Below are 14,487 nucleotides of genomic sequence, written 5' to 3'. Positions count from 1 at the left end.
TTTTCACGTTTTTAAAGTTTGGTGCCGACAGGAATTAAGTTAACCCAAGATGGAGATGCGTGTAATACGGACCCCATCGGTGCTTTTAATACGGAACCCAACTCCCCCGGTGTTCAGTATTACCAACAAATTCAAACCATAAAATAATGTTTTTACGTTTTATTTTATTTATGAAAACATTTTTTTAATTTAAATACTATTTTTACAAGAAATAAAATGTAAGATAACAATCGAAATAAACATTTTTTTTTCATGAAAAAAAATTATCGTCTGTTTACAAAATAGCGAAACTGAGCATGCGCGAAGTGAGAGTATCGTCTGGTAAAGTGACTAGTCTACAAGTAAGTTGAAACATCTCCATATAAACAAAGAAGAAGAAGAAGTAAGTTGAAACTTTATTTATGTTTATTTATTTAAAAAATAACAATAAATGTAGCAGTTGTGATAAATGGGCACACTGTCCTTGTGACAATATTGAAGAAAGCGATAGTTTAACCATTTTAATTTGTCCTTCTTGTAGTCTATAAAAATAAACCTGATAGGTGGGGTTAGATGGTGTATTTACATATAGACTAATTTTAAAATATTAAATCATTTTTGCGTTAAAATACATTGGAGTAAATGATTTTGTAATTATTTAACATTCTTTGTACTTTCCTATTTGTTTTTGGCTACATTAAAGCATTTTTTGAAAATATACAGTAAGGTTCCATATTACCACCCGATTATCTCTAAGCCTACTTTCTGACTTTTTGTACAAAAGCCTTCAAAAACCATACTTAAAGTTACACTAACGAAAAATTCAATTAGGAACATTTAGTTTAATACTTACAAGTACTTTTTGCACAAAAAATGGTGTAGTTATGATACCTTGTTTACAATTCACTAAAATGTAATTGCGGTTCCATAATACCATCTTCTCCTCTATGAGTTAAAGACGAGGAGGTCAAGTTAATTTTTTTTAATCAACATCCATAATGCATTAAGTTCTTCCATATTAAACATGAAATAAAGAACGTCTTCAGAATGTACAAAAATTTTGTTTCATACATTTTTAAACCGTAAAAGTACAAAAATAACTAAAATAAAAGGACACTTATTTAGCTGAAGAATATTCGTTTAATTATCTGGAGAAATTTTTCAATCGTTTAAGAATGATTTTGTCACTGGATCTGCCCTTTTCTCCTCAAATTTTCAAAAACATAAAAGAAAGAAGACAAGCGTAAAAACTAAGTGATTTTCTTATTATTCTTACGCACAAAAATTTATTTTTCTTCCTCCACGGAGTCCAAAACCTAAATTACATGGCCAAAATTACTCTCCTCTTCATAATCCTGTCGAGATTTTATTATTTTTCGAAAATTTCAATATATTATTAATAATTTTCAGTTAACTTGTAAGTCGTGACCAGTGAAGCTAGAATATATTTTTACAAAGTATGTTTTTAAATGTTAAAAAGTGTATTTTATACGAAAATTTATGAGCACTTTTATGGAAAGCTTCACGTGGTCAATCCCACTGATGAAATGAAAATACGCGAAAAATTCTTACTGGATCTTTTATCTATTTTCAATTGTATTTACTACTATAAGAAACTCTGCTATATAAGATGCATATACAGAATATATAAGTACTGTACATTAATACATTAATATTAATTTACTGCAAGAGTAGGAGGCCAACCGTTCGGCTTTTATATTTCCGAGAGAAAAAGAAGTGGCCACGTGACCCGCTAAGCCTTTTTGGACACGCTGCATGACTAAGCCCGAAAATTCAAAGCAAGTATGGGTGACACGCACAGCGGCTCGTCGTGTTTGCATGCATAAAATATGCGTTGAGAAATGTTTCTCTTAGAGCTGTCTCGTGGACACATAAACAAAGAAGTGCATCGCAGAGAAGTAAAAATCGAGCAGGCGTGGCTTTTTTTGGCTTGAAAGCCTTTCCTGACACGGAGAGACCGCGTCGTAAATATGTGGCGCTTCCTTGTGAAGTGGAATAACAAACGAAAAGGAACTTTGAGTTGAGTTTCAACTACATGTATTGTTATCCTTTTTGCGCGCACAAGTCGACACAATAGACTAACATTGATATTAGAAAAGACTCTGTAAAACTATACTTATGTTTAGAATTTCTCGGACCCCCGCCACTTCCTATATAATGCAGTCTTCCGGATAGTCAGTCAATCATACTGGCAGATTTACTTTTTTAAACAAGAGTTTAAAAAATAAAAATAAAAAATAATATATATATATATACTTGATATATGCTATATAACTTCTATAAGGCATAAAACACTTATCTTTCTCTTTATTTTATTATTATTATTATTTTTTGTTTGAAGCTTACCGTTTGATATTTTTATATTTATCTCCCTCCAAGTACAATAAAAAATACCCAAAACAGTAATAAAGTTCCATATATAAATTGAGTATACACTTCTGGTATGGGTGAAAAATTTCTTATTCAGAGTTTACTTCTTCCCGTTATTCGCACCTTTTTTCATCCTGAGTTCCATAAGAATTTCAGCTGCGAGTAAACTCAAAAGTTGATTAATTACTTAAATTAATACTTTTTTGTCACAATAGAGTAATATTGGTGATATATGATAAAAAGGACTAGAGGCATTACTTACGGTATTTCATCCGAACTCTTTAGACTTATGAGAAGGTTCGGAGTCGGGATTCCTGAGGTTCCCAGGTCGATAAATTAATTAAAGACATATTCCAGTATTACGTTTTAGAGCCTTACACACTAGGCGTTTTTCAACGCGCGCTTTTAAACTCGCGTTTTAAAGAACCAAGAGTTCTATGTAGGCGTACACACTCAAACGCGCGTTTATAGATTTTTGTTAAAACGCGCGTTTTGCGGCCGTTAGCCGAGCGCTTTGAGATATATGTGCTGAAATGGAGAACGATCATTTCGAAACTTATCTATTTATTGATGAAATCTAAGAGAGACCAACCATCGTCAAAGGATTTTATAGGTATTTTAAAAGAATTAAAAAACTTGAATTTATTTTGTCTTAGTTTTGGATACAACGTCGCAAACATTTCATGCGTCAGTCTATCTCGTAATATTGGGTGCACCCAAAATTCTCTTTGCCTCTGCCGTCGTCTTTTATAGCGACGATAGAGGAGCCACACACAAGCAATCACTTCCACATCCATTTCCAAACCGAGCCAGTGCGCACGCTCCGCTAAACGCTCGTCAAACGCCGAGCTAACGCGCGTTAGCTCGGCGTTCGACGAGCGTTAGTTCGGCGTTTAGCACTGGCTCAGTTTGGAAATGGACGAGAAAGTAATTGATTGTGTGTGCTCCTCCATCGTCGCTATAAGGCAGCACATATATCTCAAAGCGCCCATAAAGTGCCCGCAAAACGCGCGTTTTAACAAAAATCTATAAACGCGCGTTTAACGCGCGCTTGGCGTTTGAGTGTGTACCGCTACATAGAACTCTTGGTTCTTTAAAACGCGCGTTGAAAAACGCCTAGTGTGTACAGGGCCTTAAAGTATTCATTTACAGTATGTTTTTTTTACTGTATTGATCGCTATACACTATATTATTTAATTAGTAATCTCAAAAGACACTATGGACGTTGGGCTTTTTCAACGGCCAGAAAAGTATAAAATATCAGAGGAACAAGAACATCAGAAAAAGTCTTTGACTTGTAAATACGTTGATTTATCGGTTAGAATATTTATTAACCGATTTATTCGAGTAAAATATCATTTGAAATTTTACTCATACATTTTGAATTCGAAAGTAATGAAAAAATTAATAAAAATTAAAATTTTTATTTTATTTTTCAAATTGCAGACGGCGCCACTCGATTTATTCGAATTTCAAAAACGTTCTGTTCTGCAACTGTAGTTCGAAAAGTCGTTTGAGTCAAAGACTTGACAAAATGAATATTTGTGTAATTTGGGAACCAGCGAATTTAAGGCCATTTAAAGGTAAAGATTTAAAATGAGTTTATAACGCGCTATTTTTTTATGAAGACATTCAAAAAGTTTTTTTATACGAATGTTACCTATGGTTCCAAGATGGCGGCGCTTCGGTTAGGTTAGATTACATTAACTATATCTTTAGTTTTCGTATAAAAAAAAGGAAACTATATCGTTTCCTCTTTTTATTTTGTTCAAGAACTACCATGAATCAATAATTAGTGACATTTGGCACAAGGCGGCCTGCCGGCGGCTCCCGTCCGGGAGAAGTCCGTCTGGACCACGAACAGTCGGAAGCGCGGTCATCTTGCAACCATAGGTAACATTTAAACGTTTTGTTCTTTGCAATCGTTCGAATTATTCTATCGTTCTCCAATGAAAAAAAGTTTCAAGACATGAAGACGTGAAATACATTGAAAAAGCTTTGATTTTATAAATTCGCACTTTCCTAGGTGTTTAATTAATTAGAGCATCTCTCTATTACGATCCAATCTAATTATTTATTGTAGCATTTAATTAGGATTCGAAGCAACTTGCGAGCCATTTTTGGCTCGAAATGTTAAGCGCAAATTTTGCTTAGAGAAAAGTGATGAAAAAATTAGTGTCTGTATATTTTAAATTATGAAAGGCGCCGCTTAATTAATTAACTCAAATTTTATATTCCGTTGTAAATTCGGTCTTAAAAGTCGTTTGAATACTGAAAGGATAAAAAATATATTTGTAATTATAATTGAAGGAATTAATTCTCAGCAGAAAACGGTAAAACGTAACGTTCGGGAATTTGAGAAGTTGGCCCTCTTGTCAAACTGCTTAACATAACATAATGCTTTGTAGTTCCGATTGAGAAAGAAAATCACGTTGACGGTTACATTGGAAAGAAAGAATAAAAAGATTTCGGAAATAACATCTATCGTATTGAGCGAAGCTCGTGTAACTGACGTAAGAAGTACAGCACTTCAAGTTCTCGATGTCTTTTCGTTGACTCTAGTTTCTCATAAGTGTGAAGAGAATGTAAGTAGATTTGTAATAATTTTCTTCTCGATGCAATGGAAATTTTTCTTCAAAAATATTCGAAAACGTTTTAGTTCTTATAAGTTTTTAATTCTGCAATGAAATTTGTAAAAGGTGATAAATGGAAAGTCTCAGATCGAGTCTTTGCATGACGATACAAGGACTCAATCCGAGACTATACATGTGCTAAAGTTATTTATAGTTTTATAAATAGTGGGGACCAATTTATCGGTAACGGAACAAACCAAAATCATGATATAATGTTTGACAAAGTAATGGAAACCATAAAAACAGTAAAATATATGTTGTCACAACTGCACACAAATAACGTAAAACAAATTTATTTTTAAATTTATAACTTGAAAATTTCAAAACAACTTTTAAATGCTTTTTAAAAACACTGTTTTAATTTTCAATTGATTTGATTTCAATTTTAATTAATTTTGATTATATTTAATTGTAGTTTTACTTTTGGTTTCAGCTTTGATGCAAATGACTACCTAGTATGCTTTAAATTAATTTATTTATACCTGCAACATTTTTTATTAAGGTTAAAAGGGTTCTGTGATAAAAATAAGTTGGAAACCTCTGCTATAGATTATGCTAGTTATCATAAATGCAAAATGTTTTGATCCAAAACAAATATAAATATATCTCTGTAAGTAGCATAAATAAATTTGAATCTACTTTATAGGTTGTGTGTCATAGATTTTGATAGCAAATTTGTATTGCAATAGTGTTTTAATGAGGGATTTATCAAAGTAATAGGTTGTGATGATAAACAACTCTCACTGGTTTCAGATGTGTTTGGTCTTTTTGCGAGAACAAGATAGTTGTTTATTTTTATGATAAGAACATTCTTGGTAGTATTAATAAATGAACATTTAATAAAAAGAGTTTAGAAAGTTTTTAAGGATAGATTTACTTTCTAGTTTGACTTAATCCTCTCTAAAGAACTTCATAATGTTTTGGTACAAGTAGGATATGTTCAATACCAACAGCTATGGCACTCTGGCATAGCTACACATTAAAAGATACAATACAGGAAAGTTGATTAAAGAGAAGTTAGGTTGAGAATGATTGAATAAAATAATTGTAAATAATTATTTTGTTTAAACTTTTAAGTTTAAAAAATATTTACATTTACTTTAAAATTTATTACTAGAATTTTGATTTCTGGGCAGTTTTAACCATGGAAAGCGATTGGTGAATAGGCTGTTAATATCTTAATTCAGGCAGTAAAATTGCAAAAATAGGTTCCTGCAATATGAATTTTTATTCATGTTGACATACTCAGTCCATAACAATGAGCTGTTTCATATGTTCAGCTATTTTATTGACACTTTTTGTGTCTAACATGTTTTTGTAAACTAAAAATGAGCATTCAGCACCATATGACATGACTGGAGCAAATTTAATATTTGAGATAAGTTCAATGGGCACAGAAAATATATTTTTTCATGATTAATTTTTTACATTTATGCTTAAATCAATTTTGTTGAATGTAGTATTTGACTGAAAAGTACTAAATCATCATAATGCAAATTTTATTTTATTTATGAAAATAAATTAATAATATTATATATTATATATTTTTTTTTATTGCATTAGATGTTATAGGCCCTAGCTAAAACTATAAAGGCACGTCCTCAACAACTATTAGATATTTTAAGAAAATTTCAGGAGATTTTAGATTATGTACCATTTCTCTCTTATCCTTCAGCAATTATATTATTAAGGGCATTAACTCCATTATTAAAAATCAGTTTTCCTTTAAAAGATGCTCTGATAGTTATTATGCAAAAAGCATTGTTTCATAGGTTTTTATTGTTTTTAATAATTGACATTCTAAGGTAAATTTCATAATTATTTATTGTTATAAAATAATTATTTTTTCTAGAGAAATAATGCTCAGAAAATTGCTATAAGTGTTTTTTAATAGTTTTAAGAAATTTCAAATTACTTGAAGGATCAGTAAGTCAAAACTCCTACAGTGAATCTTCTATGTCTCTTAGTCAAATATATTTGTTTACACATTTTTAAATATCAGTTTAATATAAGTTATTTAACATTAGAAAATCTTTATATAAATGACTAATTTAAGATGAAATTTTAATTTTTAATTAAAAATATTAAATTTTAAATATGTGTAACTTCATTTTTATATTGTATTTATAAATAATCTCCTTGAAATTATTATATAAATATTTATATATATTAATGCAAATTAGATAAATGTATTTTTTAATTATTAAAAAATAAAAAGTGCACATTCACTAACTGAAACTGTTTAATATTCAGGATAGTTCAGATTAATGGATTGTATATGAAGAAATGGAAATCAGAAATTATTACAGACACACATATATATGTATTTATGTTTGTATATATATTAATATTAAAATTTAAAAAATTCACAGATTAAAAAAAATTGTAATTTCTTTTGTTTTTGGGTAGAGAATTGATCAGGAAAAGCTTTTCCATAAAGTTTCTGTAATTTCAGAATCTGGCAAGCAAGTTCTTTTTTTCAGATGTCCACTGATTGCATGTGGTAAACTGGCCAATGCATTTCCATGTTTCAGTTTCTTGATGTAGTTCTTTATGGTTTTCAACCACACAATTTTATCAATATTGTGTGGTTGTGTTATATACAAATTCCAAATTTATTAAATTTGAATCCTTTCCCTTTTTTCCCCCTCCATCTATCTAATGAATGGATTTGCATTTTTATCTGGTTTCTTAAAAATAAAATCTTACAAAAAATAACAAATTTAATGACTTTTTAAAGGAATTTTCATTATTCTATTTAATGCATGGAATTACATTTAAAATCATTCAAACTTTATTGAAGATATTTTAATATATAAATTATATTATATTACTGTATATATACTGTATATATATGGACAAAATTGATTTGAATTAGCACAGGTAAAAATTAGCAAGTGTCTTGTATTTTGAAATTTTACAATTTTTTTTTCAATCAGAAAAGCATAGTGTACTGATGATGTAATAATTTAAGAAAGCATTATTTCATTTATGAGACTATTTATTATTTAGGTAAGAAATTTTGTATTTTGATTTTCTTGTAATATTATTTAATATTTTTCCTCTGTCTCAAATTAACAGATTTAATGCAATAAACATGTATTAAATCTTTCATCTATGGATATATGTTTAAACGAATTCATTATTTATTTTTTTGAGGGAAAGGAAGAAGGGTTTGAATCCTGTTGGATTAGAGCAAAATTTGATGATCTAAAAGTGGGTAGATTTTGATTCATTTGGTGAGACAATTTTGGAGTACTTTACTTCAAGGAAGAGAACTATTTTGAATTATAAGAAATTCACTTGAATATTGGTTCAATGAGGATTCACTAAATAGCTCTGCAATGACTTCTTTCAATATTCTACTTTCTCAATTCTTAACATTTTTCAAACTTACTTTCTTTGTTAAGATGAACAATATTTTTAATAATGGACAATTCATTTTCTCATGAAATAAGACACTTTACAACCCATAATCAGTGCAAAGTACAACTAAGCAATAAAAAACAAATATTTTCATAACCCCTTCTGGGTTCTTCCTCGGGTTTTCTTAATTTTCATTTTCTCATTGTTTTGGTTTGGAATTTGAAATGTTGAAACTTTACACAGTGTAGCCTAGGCTTGTATTTTTTTCTGAAGATGCACTTTTTATCAATTTCTCAATACTAGCTCTTCATATATATTATTTTACATATTTTTTTTTTTTTAAAGTTAATAAGAGATGGCGCCTAACGCTTACCTCTAGTGCCAAATTAATTACGTAATTTATTTAGGTTATTTTACGTATTTTTTTTTTTTTTAAGTCTGATTACTGATTAATCTTTAATGAACTAGCCTGTAAGTTAAGTCTTGTATTATATAATTTTTTGATTGATAACATTTTAATTTTCATCTAATATGACATCTGTTGTTTGATCAAAAAGACAATTTTCTGTCTGTAAGTTTTCCACTTGCCAACTTCATAAATTCTATTGAGCAATGAATAATATTTGTAAAATATTAAAATATGTTTAGAAATATGTTAAAAAATTAAAATTTATATTATTTTAATTTCAAAGATTTTGTATTCATATTGTTTAAAGATTCTATTTATATTCTTTTATTTACATTTTTTGTTAAAGAAATAAATATTACATAATTTTAATAGGTTCGAATTAAAGTACACATGAATCATCAACCAGGTTCATTTGAAGCATTATGCTTGGAATTACTGGGAATTCTTAGAAGAGATTTTACACAACAGTCAGATATTAGATCATTATTGTATGAGGTAAACAATTACTATGTAAGGCCTAATTTTTATAATTTATTTTTAACCCATTCAAGATTCATATTACAGTAAGACCCCACTTAACACAAGGGATGTGTTTTGAGATGACAAAGCACTAAGTGAAACAGCGTTAAAAGAGTCATTATAACATAGAGTAAATAGGGAAGCGTTAACTGAAGAGTTAAAAGATTTCATTGTGGATGGTGAAAGAATTGAAGTGGCAGAAAGTTACATACTTTTGGGCTCAGATAGAAAGGAATGGAAGTTGTGAAGGAGAAATCAGAAGGAGAATTAACCTTGGCAGAACAGCCATGGCAAATCTCACCAAGATAATGAAAGATAAAGACATTTCCATTCATACTAAGAAAAGAATTGTAGAAGCAATGGTTTTCCCTGTAACATTATATGGCTATGAAAGCTGGACTCTAAGGAAAAAGGAAAGAAAAGTGATTGATGCATTTGAATTATGGATATGGAGAAGATCACTTAGAGTTCCATGGACAGAAAAGAAAACAAATATCTCAATTTTAGAAAAAATTAAGCCAAGCTTCTCTTTAGAGTCAAGAATCTTAAAACAAAAATTGACCTACTTTGGACATGTGATGCATAAAGAAGTTTCCCTAGAGAAGAATATTATGCTGGGAAAAGTGGAAGGAAGAGGGGAAGGCAACGGATAAGATGGATGGAAGAAATTGAGAAAGTCACAGAAATGAAGCTGGAGGAGCTACGAGAGACAACAAGGGAAAGATCAAGATGGAGAAGACTTGTTCATGAAGTCACCAGGAGTCGACGACGACTTGATGGAACTTAACAACAAAAAAATAGGGAAAGGGGAACATGCAACCAAAAATAAACAGATTTTATGTTAATTTTAAGTTATTTTTATATTAATTTGCGTAATAATATGTGTTAAATAACACAAACATATTGAAACTGAAATTTAAATTTCATTTTTTGTGATGAAGATCCTGGTTCCTCTTAAATTCTTGTTTTTTGCCATAAAGTCACATACCTTCATTTGTTGGTTTTTTTCCCTGAAGCAAATGTTGGTAGCAGAAGATTGCATCCAAAATGCCTTGTTTTGCTTTTGCACTCCTTTCAAAATCTGGATCATTCGCTACAATTTGATGAACAATTTCTGTTACTGTTACCAAAATTTTACTAAGGAAATCTGTAGAGAAATTCTTTGGGTACTTCATTTTCAGAATATCTATTTTCCATTTCTACATGCAGTCCTTATTCTGCTAGTTTTTGAAGGTTGTCTTTGGTAAGGCTCTCACCAGAAACCTGCAGTAACTCTTCAATATCCTGCTTGTCTATATTTCCTAGTGCTGCTGTATCAATTAGGCTATTCTTGTTGAGAATTCTTCGATACCTTCAGCCATAACTTCTTTCACACTTTATTTACTCATTTATCAGTTAATTTTTGACAAGTGAAGTCGATATTGCCTATGCCATCCATGATGATACATTTTTTCCAAAATTGCATTATAGATTTAAGAAAAGTATAGCACTATGACAAATTGCCACCTTTTGCTGATTGCTTTGTGATTGGGAATAATCAATTAAATACTGCAATAATTTGAATCATTGTAAATTTTTAGCTTTTTTTAGGCTTTGCACAGATGTCGTTATATCGAATCAGCTTTAAGTGGGGTCTTACTGTATTGTAAAATTTCTTAAATTTTAATTTATTTTAAGCAAAAACAATATGTTTATTTACAAGTAATGAAATACATTGAAATGAAATGAGAAAAATAATAGGCAATAAATTAAAAAAGAATGACCTGTTTAATGTTTTCTGACTGAAACTTAATAATCTTATATAATACTTTTTTAAATTATAAATCCTATTAATATTAATTAGAATAATAAAAATATTTATAACAGTGTGAAAAACATAAAATTTGTAAATATATCATCTATACTAATATTATAAAGAGGTAATGTTTGTATGTAAGTTTGTATGCAGCAGGTAATCTCCGAAACTACTCATCCGATTTCAAAAATTCTTTCACCAATATTTAGAATGGAACTTCAGAGTGGACATAAGCTGTATATTATTCCGTTAAACATTCATATAAATTAAAAGATATAATCTAGGTTAAGGCTTTTATGTCCAACAGATGGCGCTACAAGTACGATGCCCTAAGTTTGCTTTTCTGTGAGGATGAACTAAAGCAGATCATCTTCTATCTATCTATATAAATAAAAATGTAATGTTTGTTTGTTCCTACTGACTCCTTTGAAATTTTGACACAACGCTGCATTCGAATACGCATGTGTTTTTATATAATATACATGTCGAAATTCTCCCCGCTGAGGGGAGATGGACAGGATTAAGGCTTACCGTAAAGAACTCTGCTTCTATTTATACTATTTTAGATGCGGTTTTTTGTGTTTTTGATTGCGTTTTAATAGGGTATGTCAACAGAATGTACACTAAGAAGGGATTTTTCGATATTCCCCCGTGGGGGAGAGGACAGAATTAAGGCTTTCTGTGAAAAACTTGGCTTCTATTATATCATTTTAGATGCGGGTTTTTACGTTTTTGATTGCGTTTTAATAGGGTATGTTAAGAGAATGTACACTAAGAAGAAATTTTTCGAAAAATTCCCACCCACGGGGGAAGTGTTATACATTTATAATAGATACATTTTGAGCCACAACAAGGCGTGGCGGGGTCTGCTAGTTTTTGAATAAATTATTATAAAGATAAAACATTGAAAGATATTGATAGTAAAGGAGATAAATGCTTTTTTGATGGGAATATGGCTTATTGAAATTCGTATTTTAGTAATTTTTACTTAATTTTTTGAAAAAAGAAATAAATATTTTTTGATTTAATACTATGTAATTTAATACATTTATTTCATTAGCAAAATTTTGCATATTATAATATACAGTAGAACCCTGATTAACTAAGGTTCCACATTATCTGAGATAAACCTGCAATACACTACTTTTTTATACTGTAATTCATTAAAGTTTAAAATAATAATATATATTACAAAATTATTGGTTTCTGTTACCTTTTAGCATTTAACTTCAATGTGAGATAAATCATTCATATTAAAATGTAACTACAATAATAAACACATTTTAATTCTTAAACTATTTTAAGTATTATCTATATAATGAATGTTGTAAAAGTTGTTGTTCTTATATATTGTTAAATTCTCTAAGGTATAAAAAGATGCTTGAAATTGATATACCATATGAATTTTATATATTCATAATTTTTAATTTGAAATGGCCATGGCTTTATCTGAGTTTTTGGTTATCTGAGATAGCATCAGTTTACATTACCATAGATAAATTGGTGTTTTACTTTAATACTAATAATAAACCAAAACAATTTTTATTTACTGAATTCAAATAAAAATAAATGCAGGTCTTGTTTTTCAACAACTAGCAGATAGGCCCGGCATTGCTCGGGCAAAAGTAACGATAGGGAAGATTAACATTATTACATTATAGTCAACCTTACCCGTTTTCACAGAATGCAAGAATTGGGTCCCCCTGTTTCTGGACTGATTAGAGAATTTTTAGATGGGTCTAAAAATATGTTTGATTTCCCGCAAAAATGAAAAATCTGCATCTGTGTCTTGCACGTCGCTTTCTCTTAACAATTCCATTGTTACTTAACACTTCCATTGTTGATAGAAGTGTTAAGCCTTAATCCTGTCTCTCTCCCTTGGGGGGAATTTCGAAAAATCCCTTCTTAGTATGCGTTTTCGTGACGTACCCTAACTGTATACCAAATTTCAACTTTCAACTCCTAACCGTTTGGGCTCTGCGCTTGTTATCATCATCAACCCGTCTCGATTATATATATAGATTAGTATTGTTCTGTAATTGACACTTTGATTAAAATTAATTTTTATTGTTATTAAATAACAAAATAACCACAGAAAGTGAGATAATAATAAAACACTTAAATGAATTTTAAATATTTTATATTAAATTTTTTACTATTGTTAAATAGTACAAATAAAACATATTATTTATAACAAATACATTTTCGATTAAGTGTTATATTTTGGAATAAATATATTATTTTTAAAAAGTTTAACTTTTAAATGATAATCAATATATATTTATTAATGCATTCTTATATTTTCAGGACAAATGAATTGCCTTAAAGTTGTTGTTATTTTTGTTAGGGCCTTCGTGCAGTCTTGTGCAGAAATCTGCAATTATCTGACGCTATCTTTGAACTTCTAATACAAACGTCTTACAACTGTAACACTGTATTCAGTAATAACTGTCCACTAAAAACCTTTATCAGTGTTGTGTTCGTTACAGATATTTACTAATGGTTTTGATTTTTACCGAGGTCTTCTTCAGGCGCTGATCAAGCATTGTCTGCCTTGACTGTTAGAACGATGTCGTCCGAGATGTAAATATTGCACGTATCATGTTTCACTCCTTCACTTGTTCCCGTTTGAATTCTTTGAATAGACAGAGATGATCACACAGGTGTGGGGATTCCTATTCAAAGAATTCGAACGGGAACAAGTGAAGGGGTGAAACGTGATACGCGCAATATTTACATCTCGGACGACATCGTTCTAACAGTCAAGACAGACAATGGTTGGTCAGCACCTGAAGAAGACCTTGGTGGAGGTCAAAAACGTTAGTAAATATTTGTAACGAACACAACACTGATAAAGATTTATTGTGGACAGTTAGTACTTCTAATGAATCAAGTAAGTATAGTATTTGTAACACAATTTCAAATTTGAATTTCAATATTTAAAGGTATACCAATGATGATCGATTTATAAATGTCTGAAAATATTTATTCTTTAATATAATTTAATTTTTCATAATTATTTGAGATACATCACGAATTATTATTATTATTTACTGTTGAACACAAGACTGTGTTATTATTAAAACACTTGGCGTTTATCCACTTTATTCAGTTGATTATTATTATTGCTATTGGTTGTGTAATAGATTGCATCCTACTTGGTTGATATTGGTGCATAGTGCTGTAAAAGTGTCCCCTGTTGAGTAGGGTTTTCAGGGTTGAAACAAAACAAAAAAAAAAAAAAAANATCCCCTGTTGAGCAGAGTCTGCAGGGTTGAACAAAAGGATACACGGACAAGTCAGCTCACAACAGTCAATTCCTTTTTAATTAAAATTCGTCAATCCCAATCGAGATATTTACATGAATCGCGAATCAATGTCACAATAAAACATCC

At 29.9% G+C, this 14,487-nt stretch overlaps 1 long non-coding RNA gene across 2 annotated transcripts; it reads left to right on the top strand.

The window, feature by feature from the left end:
- Positions 1–3,816: 3,816 nt before the first annotated feature.
- On the top strand, positions 3,817–13,755 carry LOC111624611. 2 transcript variants are annotated; one of them, XR_002756608.1, is made up of 4 exons: positions 3,817–3,953; positions 4,779–4,955; positions 9,151–9,273; positions 13,440–13,755. It is a non-coding gene; the product is annotated as an uncharacterized LOC111624611 (long non-coding RNA). The 2 variants fall into 2 exon arrangements; XR_002756607.1 differs by having other exon boundaries at positions 13,400–13,755.
- Positions 13,756–14,487: the final 732 nt, after the last annotated feature.

Source organism: Centruroides sculpturatus, unplaced genomic scaffold (genome assembly GCF_000671375.1).
Source record: "Centruroides sculpturatus isolate CEXI.00-Female unplaced genomic scaffold, Cexi_2.0 scaffold56, whole genome shotgun sequence".
Taxonomy (NCBI): domain Eukaryota; kingdom Metazoa; phylum Arthropoda; class Arachnida; order Scorpiones; family Buthidae; genus Centruroides; species Centruroides sculpturatus.
Note: the sequence above shows the minus strand (reverse complement) of the source record. Positions and strands in the feature narration are given on the sequence as shown.